The 23,044-nt window shown below is 35.8% G+C and overlaps 5 non-coding genes across 5 annotated transcripts; 4 read left to right on the top strand and 1 right to left on the bottom strand.

The window, feature by feature from the left end:
• Positions 1–2,094: 2,094 nt before the first annotated feature.
• Positions 2,095–2,176, top strand: TRNAS-UGA (transfer RNA serine (anticodon UGA)). Its single transcript has one exon. It is a non-coding gene; the product is annotated as a tRNA-Ser (tRNA).
• Positions 2,177–4,617: 2,441 nt separating this feature from the next.
• TRNAI-UAU (transfer RNA isoleucine (anticodon UAU)) lies at positions 4,618–4,710 on the bottom strand. Its single transcript is given in 2 exon segments — positions 4,618–4,653; positions 4,673–4,710. It is a non-coding gene; the product is annotated as a tRNA-Ile (tRNA).
• A 379-nt stretch (positions 4,711–5,089) lies between these two features.
• On the top strand, positions 5,090–5,171 carry TRNAS-UGA (transfer RNA serine (anticodon UGA)). Its single transcript has one exon. It is a non-coding gene; the product is annotated as a tRNA-Ser (tRNA).
• A 2,990-nt stretch (positions 5,172–8,161) lies between these two features.
• TRNAS-UGA (transfer RNA serine (anticodon UGA)) lies at positions 8,162–8,243 on the top strand. The gene has a single exon. It is a non-coding gene; the product is annotated as a tRNA-Ser (tRNA).
• Positions 8,244–17,174: 8,931 nt separating this feature from the next.
• TRNAS-AGA (transfer RNA serine (anticodon AGA)) lies at positions 17,175–17,256 on the top strand. Its single transcript has one exon. It is a non-coding gene; the product is annotated as a tRNA-Ser (tRNA).
• The last annotated feature ends 5,788 nt before the right edge of the window (positions 17,257–23,044 follow it).

Here is a 23,044-nt window from a genome sequence, read left to right as displayed (position 1 = left end):
TATGTTTTTGTCTTGCAGATTAACAATATTGAATACCTAAATCTTGGACATGTTTATTTTGTTGATAATTTTGCCATAGTCTGCATATTGATAGTTCCTTCTAGATACACAAGAGATCAATGTTGGTATCCCTCCACCCTTTGTATGTCAAAATTGATCAAAAGCAGAAAAAAACAAGATAAATGCTGCACACCAAAAACTGAAAACTGTAACTGATACTTGTTGTTACTGGTGCTCTTGATCCAGGGGAGTCCCTGTGAATGACAGACTCCAAAGTCAGCAAAAAAAACAGAGGGTTCAGGGAACTACGGATTTAAAGAATTTATTAAATCAAATACACAACGTTTCAACCATCAAAAAGTGGTCTTTCTCACTTGAGAAAGGCCACTTTTTGATGGTTGAAACGTTGTGTATTTGATATAATAAATTCTTTAAATCCGTAGAGCCCTGAACCCTCTGTTTAAAATTGATCAAAAGACATGATTTTTTGAGTGAGTTGCAAAGTTCAAATGTGTTGGAATATTTTATTCTATGCTTAAGGCATTTAAAATATCTTTAATATTAACATCAAGCCTTGTTACTTCATATTTACTTTAACTGTGTTACTCAAATCTTCAATGTGGTTTTAGCATGTTTTCCTTTAGCTTGCTATGTAATTGGCAAAAAAAAGAAGATTCTTTATTCCTCTTCTATGTTGTCATTTATGATTGCCCACTCTGATAAAGCATAAAGCATAAAGCAAGTAAAACTGAAAGAAAAGGTGGTCGTACATGCAAAACTTCTTACAGCACTCTTGGTTTCTACCACATACAAGATCCACTCGCCTATAGCAATAAGAGAATTTATTCAATTGAAGACTCTGGTGAAATAGCATGGGGTTGTGCTACAGTGAGGATTAACTCTTAAGAGGGATTTATACTAGTTTGGATTTAAAAACAAAACGTAGAAAGCTTTTGTTCCACCACCGCCATTCAGGTGCAAATTGTGTTTGAAAAAATATTTCAGGCTTGATTGAAAGGTAGAATGTGACTTTGCTAGGGTGAATTTTAACTCTTAATGAGGTTTTGTATTGAGTTTAGATTTGTTTATTAATCATTCTCAGGGGGTAGGTGGAGGAAATGTAAAACAACAGATTATGAGAGAGGTGAGAAGTGGTTTACATATGGTGAGAAAGATACAAATGTGAGAGGTGAATAGTTGGGTTAAGAAGGGGGGATAGGCTGACCCCTACTTAGTACAGATAGACAGGATGCTCATTAAAGATTGCCTTTTTAGGATATATACATCTGGAAATATATGTATCCTCTAGACACAAATAATGAGTAGCATTGGCTCCACTGGTGTATTTTGATTTGAAAAAAGGAAGAATGTGCTTGGACAGCTCTCATTTTTTTATTTTTTTAAATCATACATCATCAATTACCAATATCTTCTTACCCACATTGAGACACCTATTGAATTTGACTGCTTTACATGCGCTCCAATGTAAGCCAAATAGCAAAATGCGGAAATGTTGTTTTTAATGTAAAAGATTACATTTTACAATTTACATCCATAGGTCTTTTATTTAACATTGTATACATTCAAACAATGCTATCGGTTGATGAAACAAAAAAAGGGTTTGCTTCAGGTTAGGCTTGAACTCACAACTTCTGCATAGCTTAGCATATACTGACATATAAGTACCGTGCGCTAACCGATTACGCCACTGGAGCATGTTCCTGTAATGATCCATCTTCTCTTGCCCCAATTGCCCTCCACCTCTGCTCTTTTAATCTCTGACATCCAAGTTAGATCATTTTCCCATTACTCCTTTTAATCCCTTTTCTTTTTTTTCTGCCTCAGATCTGTTTCATTCTGTACATTGAATGTGGTTAACAAAAAGTATTTCTCGTCATTGTTCAAAAACCCAATAGAAGCAACATTTTACAAAGATAATGTTGTTTAAACAATGTGTACAAACAAGTCATGTATTTCTCTTTATGAAAATGTTCTCATGGTTATTTAGTTCATATTGGTCATCATTCATTAGTGAGTGTTACCCATATCCGCTCAAGAGCTATCTGTGTGACTGTATTCAGTACTACCAGCTATGTAGTCATGGCCGAGTGGTTAAGGCGATGGACTTGAAATCCATTGGGGTTTCCCCGCGCAGGTTCAAATCCTGCTGACTACGTTGACTTTTTCAGTGGTAACGTGTTATTAAAAACTTCACTGCACTTTGCATTTTGTTTGTATCTGATTGGCAAAGCAATCTTTACTTACTGGAATATGTGGCACACTAAAGAAGAAAACACTCTGAATTCTTCAAACATTTTCCAAGTTATACATTTTAGGGTGCTGCTGGCTGTAAAACATTTAATAAAGAACTCCATTTCAATAAATGCATTGTCTTCTATTGATAAGTATCTCTATGTTGCAACATAGTGCTAAGAGGTAATTTGTGTGCAATACTTTGCACAACATAAAATAGAGGAGAAACGGCTTACCCCTACAGAAATAACTTAAGGTGACAAAGGATAATGAGCACTTTAGTGTGAGAGTGAGGGAATTCTTCCACTTTATAATTACAGATAATATTTGAATTCTTCTTAAGGACTGTGCTAAGTACTGCATGTATTGAGATGTGTACATTCTTTACAGTCTGCCAAAACTATATTGTTTAAATATAATGGGAATAATCAATGTTATAGTTCAACTGCTTATTACACTTCAGCACAAATAGCTTTTTGTTATGAAAAAGCATTTGTAATGTTTTATTGTTATCATTCACAAAAGCTAAGCAGGGCTTTCTAAACCTGTTGAAGAAATAACCAACTTAGCATGAATTTTACTGAAAAATGGTCATTAATGTACTGTAATAATTGTACTGTAACTTCCTGAAGTTTACAGAAAATTAAGAAATTAATCAAATGTAAACTTTATGGAATCTTTTGTGAAACAGAATGATTTTCATTAAGAACAAATGTACTTTGTACTTTGATATTAAATTCAGAGACAGAACATGTTATATTAAAATCAGATTTATTATTTGGGGGGGTTCAATATGATCTTATAGGGGTTCTGTATGTTTTTGTCTTGCAGATTAACAATATTGAATACCTAATTCTTGGACATGTTTATTTTGTTGATACTTTTGCCATAGTCTGCATATTGATAGTTCCCTCTAGATACCCAAGAGATCAATGTTGGTATACCTCCACCCTTTGTATGTCAATATTGATCAAAAGCAGAAAAAAACAAGATAAATGCTGCACAGCAAAAACTGAAAACTCTAACTGATACTTGCTGTTACTGGTGCTCCTGATCCAGGGGAGTCCCTGTGAATGACAGACTCCAAAGTCAGCAAAAGAAACGGAGGATTCAGGGCTCTACGGATTAAATTTTTTTATTATATCAAATGCACAACGTTTCAACCATCAAAAAGTGGTCTTTCTCAAGTGAGAACCCTCTGTTTAAAATTGATCAAAAGACATGATTTTTTGAGTGAGTTGCAAAGTTCAAATGTGTTGGAATATTTTATTCTATGCTTAAGGCATTTAAAATATCTTTAATATTAACATCAAGCCTTGTTCCTTCATATTTACTTTAACTGTGTTACTCAAATCTTCAATGTGGTTTTAGCATGTTTTCCTTTAGCTTGCTATGTAATTGGCAAAAAAAGAAGATTCTTTATTCCTCTTCTATGTTGTCATTTATGATTGCCCACTCTGATAAAGCATAAAGCATAAAGCAAGTAAAACTGAAAGAAAAGGTGGTCGTACATGCAAAATTTCTTTTAGCACTCTTGGTTTCTACCACATACAAGATCCACTCGCCTATAGCAATAAGAGAATTTATTCAATTGAAAACTCTGGTGAAATAGCATGGGGTTGTGCTACAGTGAGGATTAACTCTTAAGAGGGATTTATACTTGTTTGGATTTAAAAACATAACGTAGAAAGCTTTTGTTCCACCACCGCCATTCAGGTGCAAATTGTGTTTGAAAAAATATTTCAGGCTTGATTGAAAGGTGGAATGTGACTTTGCTAGGGTGAATTTTAACTCTTAATGGGGTTTTGTATTGAGTTTAGATTTGTTTATTAATCATTCTCAGGGGGTAGGTGGAGGAAATGTAATAACAAAAGATTATGAGAGAGGTGAGAAGTGGTTTACATATGATGAACAAGATACGAATGTGAGAGGTGAATAATTGGGTTAAGAAGGGGGGATAGGCTGACCTAGGCTTAGTACAGATAGACAGGATGCTCATTAAAGATTGCCTTTTTAGGATATATAAATCTGGAAATATATGTATCCTCTAGACCCAAATAATGAGTAGCATTGTCTCCACTGGTGTATTTTGATTTGAAAAAAGGAAGAATGTGCTTGGACAGCTCTCATTTTTTTATTTTTTTAAATCATACATCATCAATTACCAATATCTTCTTGCCCACATTGAGACACCTATTGAATTTGACTGCTTTACATGCGCTCCAATATAAGCCAAATAGCAAAATGTGGATATGTTGTTTTTAATGTAAAAGATTACATTTTGCAATTTACATCCATAGGCCTTTTATTTAACATTGTATACATTCAAACAATGCTATTGGTTGATGAAACAAAAAAAGGGTTTGCTTCAGGTGAGGCTTGAACTCACAACCTCGGTATAGCTTAGCATATACTGACATATAAGTACCGTGCGCTAACCGATTACGCCACTGGAGCATGTTCCTGTAATGATCCATGTTCTTCTTGCCCCAATTACCCTCCAACTCTGCTCTTTTAATCTCTGACATCCAAGTTAGATCATTGTCCCATTACTCCTTTTAACCCCTTTTCTTGTTTTCTGCCTCAGATCTGTTTCATACTATACATTGAATGTGGTTAACAAAAAGTATTTTTCGTCATTGTTCAAAAACCCAATAGAAGCAACATTTTGCAAACATAATGTTGTTTAAACAATGTGTACAAACAAGTCATGTATTTCTCTTTATGAAAATGTTCTCATGGTTATTTAGTTCATATTGGTCATCATTCATTAGTGAGTGTTACCCATATCCGCTCAAGAGCTATCTGTGTGACTGTATTCAGTACTACCAGCTATGTAGTCATGGCCGAGTGGTTAAGGCGATGGACTTGAAATCCATTGGGGTTTCCCCGCGCAGGTTCAAATCCTGCTGACTAAGTTGACTTTTTCAGTGGTAACGTGTTATTAAAAACTTCACTGCACTTTTCATTTTGTTTGTATCTGCTTGGCAAAGCAATCTTTACTTACTGGAATATGTGGCACACTAAAGAAGAAAACACTCTGAATTCTTCAAACATTTTCCAAGTTATACATTTTAGGGTGCTGCTGGCTGTAAAACATTTAATAAAGAACTCAATTTCAATAAATGCATTGTCTTCTATTGATAAGTATCTCTATGCTGCAACATAGTGCTAAGAGGTCATTTGTGTGCAATACTTTGCACAACATAAAATAGAAGAGAAACGGCTTACCCCTACAGAAATAACTTAAGGTGACAAAGGATAATGAGCACTTTAGTGTGAGAGTAAGGGAATTCTTCCACTTTATAATTACAGATAATATTTGAATTCTTCTTAAGGACTGTGCTAAGTACTGCATGTATTGAGATGTGTACATTCTTTACAGTCTGCCAAAACTATATTGTTTAAATATAATGGGAATAATCAATGTTATAGTTCAACTGCTTATCACACTTCAGCACAAATAGCTTTTTGTTATGAAAAAGCATTTGTAATGTTTTATTGTTATCATTCACAAAAGATAAGCAGGGCTTTCTAAACCTGTTGAAGAAATAAACAACTTAGCTTGAATTTTACTGAAAAATGGTCATTAATGTACTGTAATAATTGTACTGTAACTTCCTGAAGTTTACAGAAAATTAAGAAATTAATCAAATGTAAACTTTATGGAATCTTTTGTGAAACAGAATGATTCTCATTAAGAACAAATGTACTTTGTACTATGATATTAAATTCAGAGACAGAACATTTTATATTAAAATCAGATTTAATTTTTTGGGGGGTTCAATATGATCTTATAGGGGTTCTGTATGTTTTTGTCTTGCAGATTAACAATATTGAATACCTAATTCTTGGACATGTTTATTTTGTTGATACTTTTGCCATAGTCTGCATATTGATAGTTCCTTCTAGATACCCAAGAGATCAATGTTGGTATCCCTCCAACCTTTGTATGTCAAAATTGATCAAAAGCAGAAAAAAACAAGATACTGTAAATGCTGCACACCAAAAACTGAAAACTGTAACTGATACTTGTTGTTACTGGTGCTCTTGATCCAGGGGAGTCCCTGTGAATGACAGACTCCAAAGTCAGCAAATAAAAACAGAGGTTTCAGGGCTCTACGGATTTAAAGAATTTATTAAATCAAATACACAACGTTTCAACCATCAAAAAGTGGTCATTCTCACTTGAGAGAGACCATTTTTTGATGGTTGAAACGTTGTGTATTTGATATAATAAGTTCTTTAAATCCGTAGAGCCCTGAACCCTCTGTTTAAAATTGATCAAAAGACATGATTTTTTGAGTGAGTTGCAAAGTTCAAATGTTTTGGAATATTTTATTCTATGCTTAAGGCATTTAAAATCTCTTTAATATTAACATCAAGCTTTGTTCCTTCATATTTAATTTAACTGTGTTACTCAAATCTTCAATGTGGTTTTAGCATGTTTTCCTTTAGCTTGCTATGTAATTGGCAAAAAAAGAAGATTCTTTATTCCTCTTCTATGTTGTCATTTATGATTGCCCACTCTAATAAAGCATAAAGCATAAAGCAAGTAAAACTGAAAGAAAAGGTGGTCGTACATGCAAAACTTCTTTCAGCACTCTTGGTTTCTACCACATACAAGATCCACTCGCCTATAGCAATAAGAGAATTTATTCAATTGAAGACTCTGGTGAAATAGCATGGGGTTGTGCTACAGTGAGGATTAACTCTTAAGAGGGATTTATACTTGTTTGGATTTAAAAACAAAACGTAGAAAGCTTTTGTTCCACCACCGCCATTCAGGTGCAAATTGTGTTTGAAAAAATATTTCAGGCTTGATTGAAAGGTAGAATGTGACTTTGCTAGGGTGAATTTTAACTCTTAATGGGGTTTTGTATTGAGTTTAGATTTGTTTATTAATCATTCTCAGGGGGTAGGAGGAGGAAATGTAATAACAACAGATTATGAGAGAGGTGAGAAGTGGTTTACATATGATGAACAAGATACGAATGTGAGAGGTGAATAATTGGGTTAAGAAGGGGGGATAGGCTGACCCTTACTTAGTACAGATAGACAGGATGCTCATTAAAGATTGCCTTTTTAGGATATATAAATCTGGAAATATATGTATCCTCTAGACCCAAATAATGAGTAACATTGGCTCCACTGGTGTATTTTGATTTGAAAAAAGGAAGAATGTGCTTGGACAGCTCTCATTTTTTTATTTTTTTAAATCATACATCATCAATTACCAATATCTTCTTACCCACATTGAGACACCTATTGAATTTGACTGCTTTACATGCGCTCCAATGTAAGCCAAATAGCAAAATGCGGAAATGTTGTTTTTAATGTAAAAGATTACATTTTACAATTTACATCCATAGGCCTTTTATTTAACATTGTATACATTCAAACAATGCTATTGGTTGATGAAACAAAAAAAGGGTTTGTTTCAGGTGAGGCTTGAACTCACAACTTCGGCATAGCTTAGCATATACTGACATATAAGTACCGTGCGCTAACCGATTACGCCACTGGAGCATGTTCCTGTAATGATCCATCTTCTCTTGCCCCAATTGCCCTCCACCTCTGCTCTTTTAATCTCTGACATCCAAGTTAGATCATTTTCCCATTACTCCTTTTAATCCCTTTTCTTTTTTTTCTGCCTCAGATCTGTTTCATTCTGTACATTGAATGTGGTTAACAAAAAGTATTTCTCGTCATTGTTCAAAAACCCAATAGAAGCAACATTTTACAAAGATAATGTTGTTTAAACAATGTGTACAAACAAGTCATGTATTTCTCTTTATGAAAATGTTCTCATGGTTATTTAGTTCATATTGGTCATCATTCATTAGTGAGTGTTACCCATATCCGCTCAAGAGCTATCTGTGTGACTGTATTCAGTACTACCAGCTATGTTGTCATGGCCGAGTGGTTAAGGCGATGGACTTGAAATCCATTGGGGTTTCCCCGCGCAGGTTCAAATCCTGCTGACTACGTTGACTTTTTCAGTGGTAACGTGTTATTAAAAACTTCACTGCGCTTTGCATTTTGTTTGTATCTGCTTGGCAAAGCAATCTTTACTTACTGGAATATGTGGCACACTAAAGAAGAAAACACTCTGAATTCTTCAAACATTTTCCAAGTTATACATTTTAGGGTGCTGCTGGCTGTAAAACATTTAATAAAGAACTCAATTTCAATAAATGCATTGTCTTCTATTGATAAGTATCTCTATGCTGCAACATAGTACTAAGAGGTCATTTGTGTGCAATACTTTGCACAACATAAAATAGAGGAGAAACGGCTTACCCCTACAGAAATAACTTAAGGTGACAAAGGATAATGAGCACTTTAGTGTGAGAGTGAGGGAATTCTTCCACTTTATAATTACAGATAATATTTGAATTCTTCTTAAGGACTGTGCTAAGTACTGCATGTATTGAGATTTGTACATTCTTTACAGTCTGCCAAAACTATATTGTTTAAATATAATGGGAATAATCAATGTTATAGTTCAACTGCTTATCACACTTCAGCACAAATAGCTTTTTTGTTATGAAAAAGCATTTGTAATGTTTTATTGTTATCATTCACAAAAGATAAGCAGTGCTTTCTAAACCTGTTGAAGAAATAAACAACTTAGCTTGAATTTTACTGAAAAATTGTCATTAATGTACTGTAATAATTGTACTGTAACTTCCTGAAGTTTACAGAAAATTAAGAAATTAATCAAATGTAAACTTTATGGAATCTTTTGTGAAACAGAATGATTCTCATTAAGAACAAATGTACTTTGTACTTTGATATTAAATTCAGAGACAGAACATTTTATATTAAAATCAGATTTAATTTTTGGGGGGGTTCAATATGATCTTATAGGGGTTCTGTATGTTTTTGTCTTGCAGATTAACAAAATTGAATACCTAATTCTTGGACATGTTTATTTTGTTGATACTTTTGCCATAGTCTGCATATTGATAGTTCCCTCTAGATACCCAAGAGATCAATGTTGGTATCCCTCCACCCTTTGTATGTCAAAATTGATCAAAAGCAGAAAAAAACAAGATAAATGCTGCACACCAAAAACTGAAAACTGTAACTGATACTTGTTGTTACTGGTGCTCTTGATCCAGGGGAGTCCCTGTGAATGACAGACTCCAAAGTCAGCAAAAAAAAACAGAGGGTTCAGGGATCTAGGGATTTAAAGAATTTATTAAATCAAATACACAACGTTTCAACCATCAAAAAGTGGTCTTTCTCACTTGAGAAAGACCACTTTTTGATGGTTGAAACGTTGTGTATTTGATATAATAAATTCTTTAAATCCGTAGAGCCCTGAACCCTCTGTTTAAAATTGATCAAAAGACATGATTTTTTGAGTGAGTTGCAAAGTTCAAATGTGTTGGAATATTTTATTCTATGCTTAAGGCATTTAAAATATCTTTAATATTAACATCAAGCCTTGTTCCTTCATATTTACTTTAACTGTGTTACTCAAATCTTCAATGTGGTTTTAGCATGTTTTCCTTTAGCTTGCTATGTAATTGGCAAAAAAAAGAAGATTCTTTATTCCTCTTCTATGTTGTCATTTATGATTGCCCACTCTGATAAAGCATAAAGCATAAAGCAAGTAAAACTGAAAGAAAAGGTGGTCGTACATGCAAAACTTCTTTCAGCACTCTTGATTTCTACCACATACAAGATCCACTCTGCTATAGCAGTAAGAGAATTTATTCAATTGAAGACTCTGGTGAAATAGCATGGGGTTGTACTACAGTGAGGATTAACTCTTAAGAGGGATTTAAAAACAAAACGTAGAAAGCTTTTGTTCCAGCACCGCTATTCAGGTGCAAATTGTGTTTGAAAAAAAATTTCAGGCTTGATTGAAAGGTAGAATGTCACTTTGCTAGGGTGAATTTTAACTCTTAATGAGGTTTTGTATTGAGTTTAGATTTGTTTATTAATCATTCTCAGGCGGTAGGTGGAGGAAATGTAATAACAACAGATTATGAGAGAGGTGAGAAGTGGTTTACATATGGTGAGCAAGATACGAATGTGAGAGGTGAATAGTTGGGTTAAGAAGGGGGGATAGGCTGACCCCTACTTAGTACAGATAGACAGGATGCTCATTAAAGATTGCCTTTTTAGGATATATACATCTGGAAATATATGTATCCTCTAGACCCAAATAATGGGTAGCATTGGCTCCACTGGTGTATTTTGGTTTGAAAAAAGGAAGAATTTGCTTGGACAGCTCTCATTTTTTATTTTTTTAAATCATACATCATCAATTACCAATATCTTCTTGCCCACATTGAGACACCTATTGAATTTAAAAAACAATGGGATGTGGGGAAAGGTGAAGGGGATGGGTGGGGAAGTGGATTGGGCGCTCCCAAGTGAACCAATAATGTTGTTGGGAATACAACTAATATCACACAATAAACACCAATAGTGAAAAATAAATAAGTGTAAAGTGCAGCTCAACTTCCTCTGATGGGACAGTTCCGGGTCCCAGAAGGGTAGATTGTTTCTTGGAGATGAGGAGGAGCGCAGGCAGGTGTAGCAAAATATGCACAAGAAAATAACATATATAGTGCAGATGGTAAACACTGTGCAGATAGGTGTAATCTATAGTATAGAACTCACATAGATCGCAGAAAATATCACATGTCAGAGATCCTTCTCTCTCTGACTGGAGCCCTTTGAATGGTAGCAGGGAAATCCCTCAAGGCACGGATATGTATGGATAAGAAGAAAAGCCACAATAGTGCATACTATTCCAATATTGTATTATTCAAACAAATAACACGAGTATATTACACTCACATTCGCCATGTAAAAATCAGGTGGAGGAGAGAACCGCAGCTCGTTGTATGGTGGTGCAGGTGTAGGCAGCTTCACAGTATCCAGGATTCTCTTCCGCGTGTGTCACAGCCGTCGCATCACTTCCGCTATCGCGTCACGGCTGAGGGCGGAAGTTCCCAATGGAAGAGACCTTAGATCGAGTTCTGCCAGTCCTTCAGAGCTTGTTCCCTCACTGTAAACTCTACGTGTTTCGCCAGATGCTTCGTCAGGAGTTCTAATTAGATGGGGGATGTCTCTAGGGTATTTATAGGGCCATCAATTACGGAATATCACAGTTTTAACCCCCTCAGCGCTCACACATAGCGCGAGGTGCAAAAAACCCAGTGCTGTTCACAGACAGACATATACAAAACATTCATCTTTATTAAACATAATTATTAAGTTAAAATCAATGTATCTCTATACAACATATAATATAATATAATGCAATATTGGCTAACATATAAATAATTAATAATTAATATAAATAATTAATTAATTCAAAGGAGAAGAAATTCAAAGGAGAAGAAATTGTGGACTGGAGGAAGAGAGGAGATAAAAAAACGTTAATTACTAGTAAAATAATGGTTCATAATTAAATCTAAGATTACAGAAATTAGTAATAGATAATGGTATTATAATATAATGGTATAATAGCCAACATAAGAACTGACTGTGCAATAAAAACACAAATGTGCAGTATAAAGTTAAAAGGTTAAAAAGCAGAAAGAAAACAGTACTAGAAATCTAAGATGAAAAGGCACCAATATCAATATCTATATTAAGTCCTAGGGGGGCGAGAGTTTGCATTTTGTGAATCCAATAGGTCTCTCTTTTGGCTAAACTATTTATTCTATTGCCCCCCCTCCAATGTCTGGATACCTGTTCTATAGCCATATACCTTAATGATTTTGGGTCTGAATTATGATAATTTAAAAAATGCTTTGATAAATTGTGTGTTAAAAGACCCTTTTTTATATTCCGTATATGTTCTAAAATTCTAATGTTCAATGGTCTTGAGGTGCGCCCTATGTACTGCAATCCACACGAGCATTGTAATAGATATATGGTAAAATCTGATTTACAATTAATAAAATGTTCTACCTTAAAAGCCTCGCCTGTTGTTTTACTTTTAAAATTCAGTTTTTCAGTCATTTTATATTTACAAGCAGTACATGAGTAGCACCCATAAAACCCTACAGGTTTTTCCAGCCATGTAGTGGGTTTCTCTTTGGGACTAACTTTAAATGTCGTAGGTGCCAGTTTACTTTTGAGATTAGGTGCTTTTTTAAATAAAACATTAGGGGTGTCAGGGATGTGGTCTTTTAAAATGGGGTCGTTCTTTAAAATATGCCAATGTTTACATATAACATTCCTAATTTCATTGGCATCTTTATTGTACGGAGTGAGGAACGACATATTAAAATTAGTATTATTATTTGAATTTTTATTTTTATTTACCAATAGATCTTTTCTCGGGACAGAGTGTGTTTTATCAATGGCTCTTTTAAGTGTGTTTTCATTATAGTTTCTATCTTTAAATCTGTTGATTAAAATTTCAGACTGTTCTTGGAACATTGATTCATCGCTACAGTTCCGTTTTATCCTTCTTAGTTGTCCATAGGGAATATTTTTTATCCATTGAGGATGGTGACAGCTATCTTGTAGTATAAAATTATTGCTGTCCACCTTTTTAAAAAAGGTTTTTGTTTTTAAAACCATGTCCTCAATAAAAATAACTAAATCTAAAAATTCAATTTCATGCCTACTCCATTTATGAGTGAATTTAATGTTAAGATTGTTATCCTCCAAGGCATTTAAAAATTGTATTAGTTGTTCTTCATTCCCCTTCCAAATGAACAGCACATCATCGATGAATCTATGCCAGGAGACAAGATTTGCACCCAGTCCATGGGGGGGTTCTATGAACTCCTCCTCCCAAATCCCCATGAAGATGTTTGCATAACTGGGTGCAAATCTCGTCCCCATGGCAGTACCACACTTCTGTAAATAAAATTTGTCATTGAACCAAAAATAATTTTTCTCTAAAATAAATCTTATAGCTTCTAATATAAAATCCGTCTGTTCTTTTTCTATATCTGTATCCCTTTCCAGGACTTTTCGAACCGATTCTATCCCATCCTGATGGTTTATTGAAGTATATAAGGCCGAGACATCAGCCGTGACCAAAATATAATGTTCTTCCCATGTGATATCATTTAAAATTTTTAAAATATCAGTTGTGTCTTTAATATAGCTCTTAAAAGATGGCACATATTTAGATAAAAAACAATCTATATATTGGGAAAGATTATTGGTCAGCGAGTCTATGCCCGATATGATGGGTCTGCCTGGGGGGTTTAAAATATCCTTATGGATCTTTGGTAAAAAATAAAACAATGGTAATTTAGAATTCTCTTTGCATAAAAATTTGAATTCATTATCATTTAAAATACCTAAAATTTTCCCTTTTAAAAGAAGTTCTTGTAGCTGTTTAAAAAAGGGATTAGTGGGATTGTGGTCAAGGATCTGGTATGTCTTATCATCATTTAATATTCTATTAGCTTCTGTCAAATACCAGGAACGGTCCATGACCACCACCCCACTAATCCCTTTTTTAAACAGCTACAAGAACTTCTTTTAAAAGGGAAAATTTTAGGTATTTTAAATGATAATGAATTCAAATTTTTATGCAAAGAGAATTCTAAATTACCATTGTTTTATTTTTTACCAAAGATCCATAAGGATATTTTAAACCCCCCAGGCAGACCCATCATATCGGGCATAGACTCGCTGACCAATAATCTTTCCCAATATATAGATTGTTTTTTATCTAAATATGTGCCATCTTTTAAGAGCTATATTAAAGACACAACTGATATTTTAAAAATTTTAAATGATATCACATGGGAAGAACATTATATTTTGGTCACGGCTGATGTCTCGGCCTTATATACTTCAATAAACCATCAGGATGGGATAGAATCGGTTCGAAAAGTCCTGGAAAGGGATACAGATATAGAAAAAGAACAGACGGATTTTATATTAGAAGCTATAAGATTTATTTTAGAGAAAAATTATTTTTGGTTCAATGACAAATTTTATTTACAGAAGTGTGGTACTGCCATGGGGACGAGATTTGCACCCAGTTATGCAAACATCTTCATGGGGATTTGGGAGGAGGAGTTCATAGAACCCCCCCATGGACTGGGTGCAAATCTTGTCTCCTGGCATAGATTCATCGATGATGTGCTGTTCATTTGGAAGGGGAATGAAGAACAACTAATACAATTTTTAAATGCCTTGGAGGATAACAATCTTAACATTAAATTCACTCATAAATGGAGTAGGCATGAAATTGAATTTTTAGATTTAGTTATTTTTATTGAGGACATGGTTTTAAAAACAAAAACCTTTTTTAAAAAGGTGGACAGCAATAATTTTATACTACAAGATAGCTGTCACCATCCTCAATGGATAAAAAATATTCCCTATGGACAACTAAGAAGGATAAAACGGAACTGTAGCGATGAATCAATGTTCCAAGAACAGTCTGAAATTTTAATCAACAGATTTAAAGATAGAAACTATAATGAAAACACACTTAAAAGAGCCATTGATAAAACACACTCTGTCCCGAGAAAAGATCTATTGGTAAATAAAAATAAAAATTCAAATAATAATACTAATTTTAATATGTCGTTCCTCACTCCGTACAATAAAGATGCCAATGAAATTAGGAATGTTATATGTAAACATTGGCATATTTTAAAGAACGACCCCATTTTAAAAGACCACATCCCTGACACCCCTAATGTTTTATTTAAAAAAGCACCTAATCTCAAAAGTAAACTGGCACCTACGACATTTAAAGTTAGTCCCAAAGAGAAACCCACTACATGGCTGGAAAAACCTGTAGGGTTTTATGGGTGCTACTCATGTACTGCTTGTAAATATAAAATGACTGAAAAACTGAATTTTAAAAGTAAAACAACAGGCGAGGCTTTTAAGGTAGAACATTTTATTAATTGTAAATCAGATTTTACCATATATCTATTACAATGCTCGTGTGGATTGCAGTACATAGGGCGCACCTCAAGACCATTGAACATTAGAATTTTAGAACATATACGGAATATAAAAAAGGGTCTTTTAACACACAATTTATCAAAGCATTTTTTAAATTATCATAATTCAGACCCAAAATCATTAAGGTATATGGCTATAGAACAGGTATCCAGACATTGGAGGGGGGGCAATAGAATAAATAGTTTAGCCAAAAGAGAGACCTATTGGATTCACAAAATGCAAACTCTCGCCCCCCTAGGACTTAATATAGATATTGATATTGGTGCCTTTTCATCTTAGATTTCTAGTACTGTTTTCTTTCTGCTTTTTAACCTTTTAACTTTATACTGCACATTTGTGTTTTTATTGCACAGTCAGTTCTTATGTTGGCTATTATACCATTATATTATAATACCATTATCTATTACTAATTTCTGTAATCTTAGATTTAATTATGAACCATTATTTTACTAGTAATTAACGTTTTTTTATCTCCTCTCTTCCTCCAGTCCACAATTTCTTCTCCTTTGAATTTCTTCTCCTTTGAATTAATTAATTATTTATATTAATTATTAATTATTTATATGTTAGCCAATATTGCATTATATTATATTATATGTTGTATAGAGATACATTGATTTTAACTTAATAATTATGTTTAATAAAGATGAATGTTTTGTATATGTCTGTCTGTGAACAGCACTGGGTTTTTTGCACCTCGCGCTATGTGTGAGCGCTGAGGGGGTTAAAACTGTGATATTCCGTAATTGATGGCCCTATAAATACCCTAGAGACATCCCCCATCTAATTAGAACTCCTGACGAAGCATCTGGCGAAACACGTAGAGTTTACAGTGAGGGAACAAGCTCTGAAGGACTGGCAGAACTCGATCTAAGGTCTCTTCCATTGGGAACTTCCGCCCTCAGCCGTGACGCGATAGCGGAAGTGACGCGACGGCTGTGACACACGCGGAAGAGAATCCTGGATACTGTGAAGCTGCCTACACCTGCACCACCATACAACGAGCTGCGGTTCTCTCCTCCACCTGATTTTTACATGGCGAATGTGAGTGTAATATACTCGTGTTATTTGTTTGAATAATACAATATTGGAATAGTATGCACTATTGTGGCTTTTCTTCTTATCCATACATATCCGTGCCTTGAGGGATTTCCCTGCTACCATTCAAAGGGCTCTAGTCAGAGAGAGAAGGATCTCTGACATGTGATATTTTCTGCGATCTATGTGAGTTCTATACTATAGATTACACCTATCTGCACAGTGTTTACCATCTGCACTATATATGTTATTTTCTTTTGCATATTTTGCTACACCTGCCTGCGCTCCTCCTCATCTCCAAGAAACAACCTTTTGAATTTGACTGCTTTACATGCGCTCCAATGTAAGCCAAATAGCAAAATGCGGAAATGTTGTTTTTAATGTAAAAGATTACATTTTACAATTTACATCCATAGGCCTTTTATTTAACATTGTATACATTCAAACAATGCTATTGGTTGATGAAACAAAAAAAGGGTTTGTTTCAGGTGAGGCTTGAACTCACAACCTCAGCATAGCTTAGCATATACTGACATATAAGTACCGTGCGCTAACCGATTACGCCACTGGAGCATGTTCCTGTAATGATCCATCTTCTTCTTGCCCCAATTGCCCTCCAACTCTGCTCTTTTAATCTCTGACATCCAAGTTAGATCATTTTCCCATTACTCCTTTTAACACCTTTTCTTTTTTTTCTGCCTCAGATCTGTTTCATACTGTACATTGAATGTGGTTAACAAAAATTATTTCTCGTCATTGTGCAAAAACCCAATAGAAGCAACATTTTACAAAGATAATGTTGTTTAAACAATGTGTACAAACAAGTCATGTATTTCTCTTTATGAAAATGTTCTCATGGTTATTTAGTTCATATTGGTCATCATTCATTAGTGAGTGTTACCCATATCCGCTCAAGAGCTATCTGTGTGACTGTATTCAGTCTTACCAGCTATGTAGTCATGGCCGAGTGGTTAAGGCGATGGACTAGAAATCCATTGGGGTTTCCCCGCGCAGGTTCGAATCCTGCTGACAACATAGACTTTTTCAGTGGTAACGTGTTATTAAAAACTTCACTGCACTTTGCATTTTGTTAGTATCTGCTTGGCAAAGCAATCTTTACTTACTGGAATATGTGGCACACTAAAGAAGAAAACACTCTGAATTCTTCAAACATTTTCCAAGTTATACATTTTAGGGTGCTGCTGGCTATAAAACATTTAATAAAGAACTCCATTTCAATAAATGCATTGTCTTCTATTGATAAGTATCTCTATGCTGCAACATAGTGCTAAGAGGTCGTTTGTGTGCAATACTTTGCACAACATAAAATAGAGGAGAAACGGCTTACCCCTACAGAAATAACTTAAGGTGACAAAGGATAATGAGCACTTTAGTGTGAGAGTGAGGGAATTCTTCCACTTTATAATTACAGATAATATTTGAATTCTTCTTAATGACTGTGCTAAGTACTGCATGTATTGAGATGTGTACATTCTTTACAGTCTGCCAAAACTATATTGTTTAAATATAATGGGAATAATCAATGTTATAGTTCAACTGCTTATCACACTTCAGCACAAATAGCTTTTTGTTATGAAAAAGCATTTGTAATGTTTTATTGTTATCATTCACAAAAGCTAAGCAGGGCTTTCTAAACCTGTTGAAGAAATAAACAACTTAGCTTGAATTTTACTGAAAAATGGTGATTAATGTACTGTAATAATTGTACTGTAACTTCCTGAAGTTTACAGAAAATTAAGAAATTAATCAAATGTAAACTTTATGGAATCTTTTTTGAAACAGAATGATTCGCATTAAGAACAAATGTACTTTGTACTTTGATATTAAATTCAGAGACAGAACATGTTATATTAAAATCAGATTTATTTTTTGGGGGGGTTCAATATGATCTTATAGGGGTTCTGTATGTTTTTGTCTTGCAGATTAACAATATTGAATACCTAATTCTTGGACATGTTTATTTTGTTGATACTTTTGCCATAGTCTGCATATTGATAGTCCCTCTAGATACCCAAGAGATCAATGTTGGTATCCCTCCACCCTTTGTATGTCAAAATTGATCAAAAGCAGAAAAAAACAAGATAAATGCTGCACACCAAAAACTGAAAACTCTAACTGATACTTGCTGTTACTGGTGCTCCTGATCCAGGGGAGTCCCTGTGAATGACAGACTCCAAAGTCAGCAAAAGAAACGGAGGATTCAGGGCTCTACGGATTTAAAGAATTTATTATATCAAATGCACAACGTTTCAACCATCAAAAAGTGGTCTTTCTCAAGTGAGAACCCTCTGTTTAAAATTGATCAAAAGACATGATTTTTTGAGTGAGTTGCAATGTTCAAATGTGTTGGAATATTTTATTCTATGCTTAAGGCATTTAAAATCTCTTTAATATTAACATCAAGCTTTGTTCCTTCATATTTACTTTAACTGTGTTACTCAAATCTTCAATGTGGTTTTAGCATGTTTTCCTTTAGCTTGCTATGTAATTGGCAAAAAAAGAAGATTCTTTATTCCTCTTCTATGTTGTCATTTATGATTGCCCACTCTGATAAAGCATAAAGCATAAAGCAAGTAAAACTGAAAGAAAAGGTGGTCGTACATGCAAAACTTCTTTCAGCACTCTTGGTTTCTACCACATATAAGATCCACTCGCCTATAGCAATAAGATAATTTATTAAATTGAAGACTGGTGAAATAGCATGGGGTTGTGCTACAGTGAGGATTAACACTTAAGAGGGATTTATACTTGTTTGGATTTAAAAGCAAAACATAGAAAGCTTTTGTTCCACCACCGCCATTCAGGTGCAAATTGTGTTTTAGGCTTGATTGAAAGGTAGAATGTGGCTTTGCTAGGGTGAATTTTAACTCTTAATGGGGTTTTGTATTGAGTTTAAATTTGTTTATTAATCATTCTCAGGAGGTAGGTGGAGGTAATGTAATAACAACCGATTATGAGAGAGGTGACATGTGGTTTACATATGATGAGCAAGATACGAATGTGAGAGGTGAATAGTTGGGTTAAGAAGGGGGGATATGCTGACCCTTACATAGTACAGATTGACAGGATGCTCATTAAAGATTGCCTTTTTAGGATATATAAATCTGGAAATATATGTATCCTCTAGACCCAAATAATGGGTAGCATTGGCTCCACTGGTGTATTTTGGTTTGAAAAAAGGAAGAATGTGCTTGGACAGCTCTCATTTTTTTATTTTTTTAAATCATACATCATCAATTACCAATATCTTCTTGTCCACATTGAGACACCTATTGAATTTGACTGCTTTACATGCGCTCCAATGTAAGCCAAATAGGAATATGAGGAAATGTTTTTTTTTTTTTTTTTTTTTTTTATAACTTTGGTTTTATTGAGTTTTTCAGCAAAGAACATGTACAACAAAATCTTCACCATACATTGTACAAAGAAATTGTGTTACAAACTGACATTTCTCACAAACAGGTATTGGGATACAGCTAACAGAAAAATAAAAATAAAAAAAAAAAGGGGGGGGGGTGTAGGGGAGAGAGGGGATAGGGAAGGGGGGGGAGGGTGGTGTTGTGCGGGAGTCAATCCCACTAGAACCAATAGAATCGTGTAGTTTCAACTCCTAAGGGTTGTTATATCCTTAGCACCTCCAGGTGAACCTATCCACCCGAAGCCTTAGGTACCCACTTCGCGAGCCTGCCGAGGATATTCTTGGCACTATGTGTTCTGCGTGATTCTTACGCTCAGCGTTATTCAAGGGAAAACGCATCTATTACTATCAAAGCAGGATAGTATCTCTTCCTACTCCCAGGATGTCCCTCTGGTCCAACCAAGGTGTCCAGGTTTTTAGATAAATTTCGCCAGTGTCATTAACTAGACTTGTTAATTTCTCCATCTGGCATACAAACCAAATTCTGTTCCGAATCTTGGGAATTAGGGGAATTTCGGGTTGCTTCCATAGTGCTGCGATCTCGCACCGAGTAGCTGTTGCGAAATAAGCAACTAGTTTATTACTTGATTTAGTCCACCCCAAGGACGGTCTGTTCAGCAGAAACCGCCACGGGTCCATGGAAATTTTAAGATTTAGAATCTTCTCAAGCCAATCTCTGATTTTTCGCCAAAGCGGTTTAATCCTCGGGCAAGACCACAGCATATGTAGCAAATCAGCCGTTGCTCCGCACTGCCTAGGGCACAGGGGGGAGTACCCTGGTACGAATTTAGATAATTTCAAGGGAGTGTGATACCATCGCATTAAAACGTATATGCGTTTTCCCTTAAAGTTGTGCATATAGAGCTCTTGGCAGATGCCATAATTATTCTATTCCACTCTTCAGTCTCTAGGACTTCACCCAGATCTCTCTCCCACTGATCCATGTACCTCAGTTTGTGGCCAGCTTGTACTCCTGAACCGATCACCTCTTTGTACAACAGCGATATGAGTCTCCTGGTATCCGTCTCAACTAGACAGAGCTTTTCAAACTTGGTTAGTGGGGGTCGTGGGGTAACGCTAATGTAAAATGCTCGCAATTGGAGAAATCTAAATATTTCTGAGGGGGGGACATTTGATTCCTCTCTAATTTGTGCAAAGGGCTTTATATCTTTGCTCCCCTCTAGATCTCGGAGTCTATGTATGCCTAATTGCTTCCAAATTGAAAATTCCTTTCTGTACAAGCCTGGAGCAAAATCTGGGTTGCCCCACAATGGAGTCATCAGAGATCCTTTAGATAGCAGATTACATTTACTTTTATTGGCCTCCCAGATAGCCAGCGAGTTCGCCACTGAGGCCAGCGGCTTCTTCAGCAGCTTCAAGGCTGTTTTGGGTAACCATATCAAGCTTTTTAACTCGATTGGGGAGCAAGCTTCACTTTCCAATACAACCCACCTTTTCGAATCCGGGTTTACATGCCATTGGGAGATTTGGCTTAATTGTGCCGCTTTGTAATAAGATAACAGACAAGGTACCGCCAGACCCCCTTCCAATGTTGGCTTTTTTAGAATCATACCCTTTACTCTCGGTTTTTTTCCTTCCCATATGAATTTGGATATAGCAGACTGAAGTGAGAGTATATCCGTCAGTCTGAGTGGCACCGGTAATGTCTGGAACAAATATAGTATACGTGAGAGGAGATTCATCTTTATACTATGTATCCGTCCGATCCATGAGATTTTAAAAGACGCCCACTTTCTCAGCTCTTCCTTCAGATCGCGGATCAGTTTGGGGAAGTTTGCCTGGTAGATACTATTGTAATCTTTGGGGACTATAACCCCTAGGTATTTCACCCCTTTTTTCGGCCAATTAAAGTTGAAATTGAGCTGTATCAACTTTTCTGTCTCTTTCAGGAGGCTTATATTCAGGGCTTCAGACTTAGATTGGTTGATCTTAAAGCCTGATATATCATTAAATTTCCCTAGCAAGTTGAATAGGTTCGGCAAGGAAGTGAGCGGCCTTGAGATTGTGAGCAAGACATCGTCTGCGTAAAGAGCTATTTTATGCGTTTGTGTGCCCGTCTCTATGCCTCCCACATCTGGATTATTTCTAATCTGTGCTGCTAAGGGCTCTATACACATTGCGAATAGAAGGGGGGATAATGGGCACCCCTGTCTGGTGCCGCTTCTGATTTGGAGCGGGTCCGACGGAAATCCCTGGTGGATCACCCTGGCTGCCGGTCCCTGGTATAGTGACAGGATAGCATTGATCACCCGCGCTCCCATCCCAAACTCTCCAAGCATGGCCCTCAGATATGGCCAGTCAATCCTGTCGAAGGCTTTTTCAGCATCCAGACTCAACATCATAACTGGGATCTTACGTGTATTGGCTATATCTATCAGATCAATGATCCGTCGGGTGTTATCTGCAGCTTGTCGACCCATAATAAACCCGACTTGATCTGGATGTATGAGTCTGGGCAGGATGTGACTTAATCGGTTGGCCAGCAATTTAGCATATATTTTGATATCGGTGTTAATGAGCGAAATGGGCCTGTAACTTGAGCAGTCTAATGGGTCTCTCCCAGGCTTATAGATTACTGAGATGGACGCTTGGAGCATCTGTTCCGGGAATGCAGCCCCGTCTAGCACCGCATTGAACATTCTGAGGAGGTGAGGCCCCAGGAGCTCAATGTATTTTTTATAATAAAGGTTGGAGAACCCGTCAGGTCCAGGTGCCTTGGCGGGTTTGAGGCTCTGAATAACCTGGGTAAGTTCCTGTAAAGTAAAATCTGCTCCTAAAACTTCCCTTTCCGAACCACTCAATCTTGGTAGGTGTGCGCCCTTCAGGAAGTCCTTCATGGCCCTTTTGGTTTTACCATTATGTGCCACCTTTTCACCATTATAGAGGTTCTCATAGAAACTCCTGAATTCCTCCACTATCAGTTTTGGGTTGGCTGTTTTGGCTCCTGTTTTTAGCCGTAACTCCCGGATACTATAATTTGGCTGTCTATTCCTCAATTTGTTGGCCAGTAAGGTATCTGGTTTGTTTGACTTATCATAGAATAGCCTTTTGGACCAACTCACCGTGTTATCTGCCTGGGAGGTCAAGACTAAGTTAAGCTCGACTCTAGTGTCTTGAATTTCTTTGAGAAGGGCCGAACTCTGGTCTCGTTTATGTTTGAGTAGTAATTCTCTAAGCTTATTTTGTAAGGTATTGATTTTCCAATTCCTTTCTCTTTTTTTTTAGCCGCTAATTTAATTAGGGTCCCCCTCAAGGTTGCCTTGTGTGCTTCCCACGGTACAAGGTGGGATTGAACACTACCCGTATTAATTTGGAAAAATTGATCTATTTCTTTACTAATTATTTGTTCGGACCCTGGGACCT

The sequence above is a fragment of the Ascaphus truei genome (genome assembly GCF_040206685.1).
Source record: "Ascaphus truei isolate aAscTru1 chromosome 12 unlocalized genomic scaffold, aAscTru1.hap1 SUPER_12_unloc_1, whole genome shotgun sequence".
Lineage (NCBI taxonomy): Eukaryota > Metazoa > Chordata > Amphibia > Anura > Ascaphidae > Ascaphus > Ascaphus truei.
Note: the sequence above shows the minus strand (reverse complement) of the source record. Positions and strands in the feature narration are given on the sequence as shown.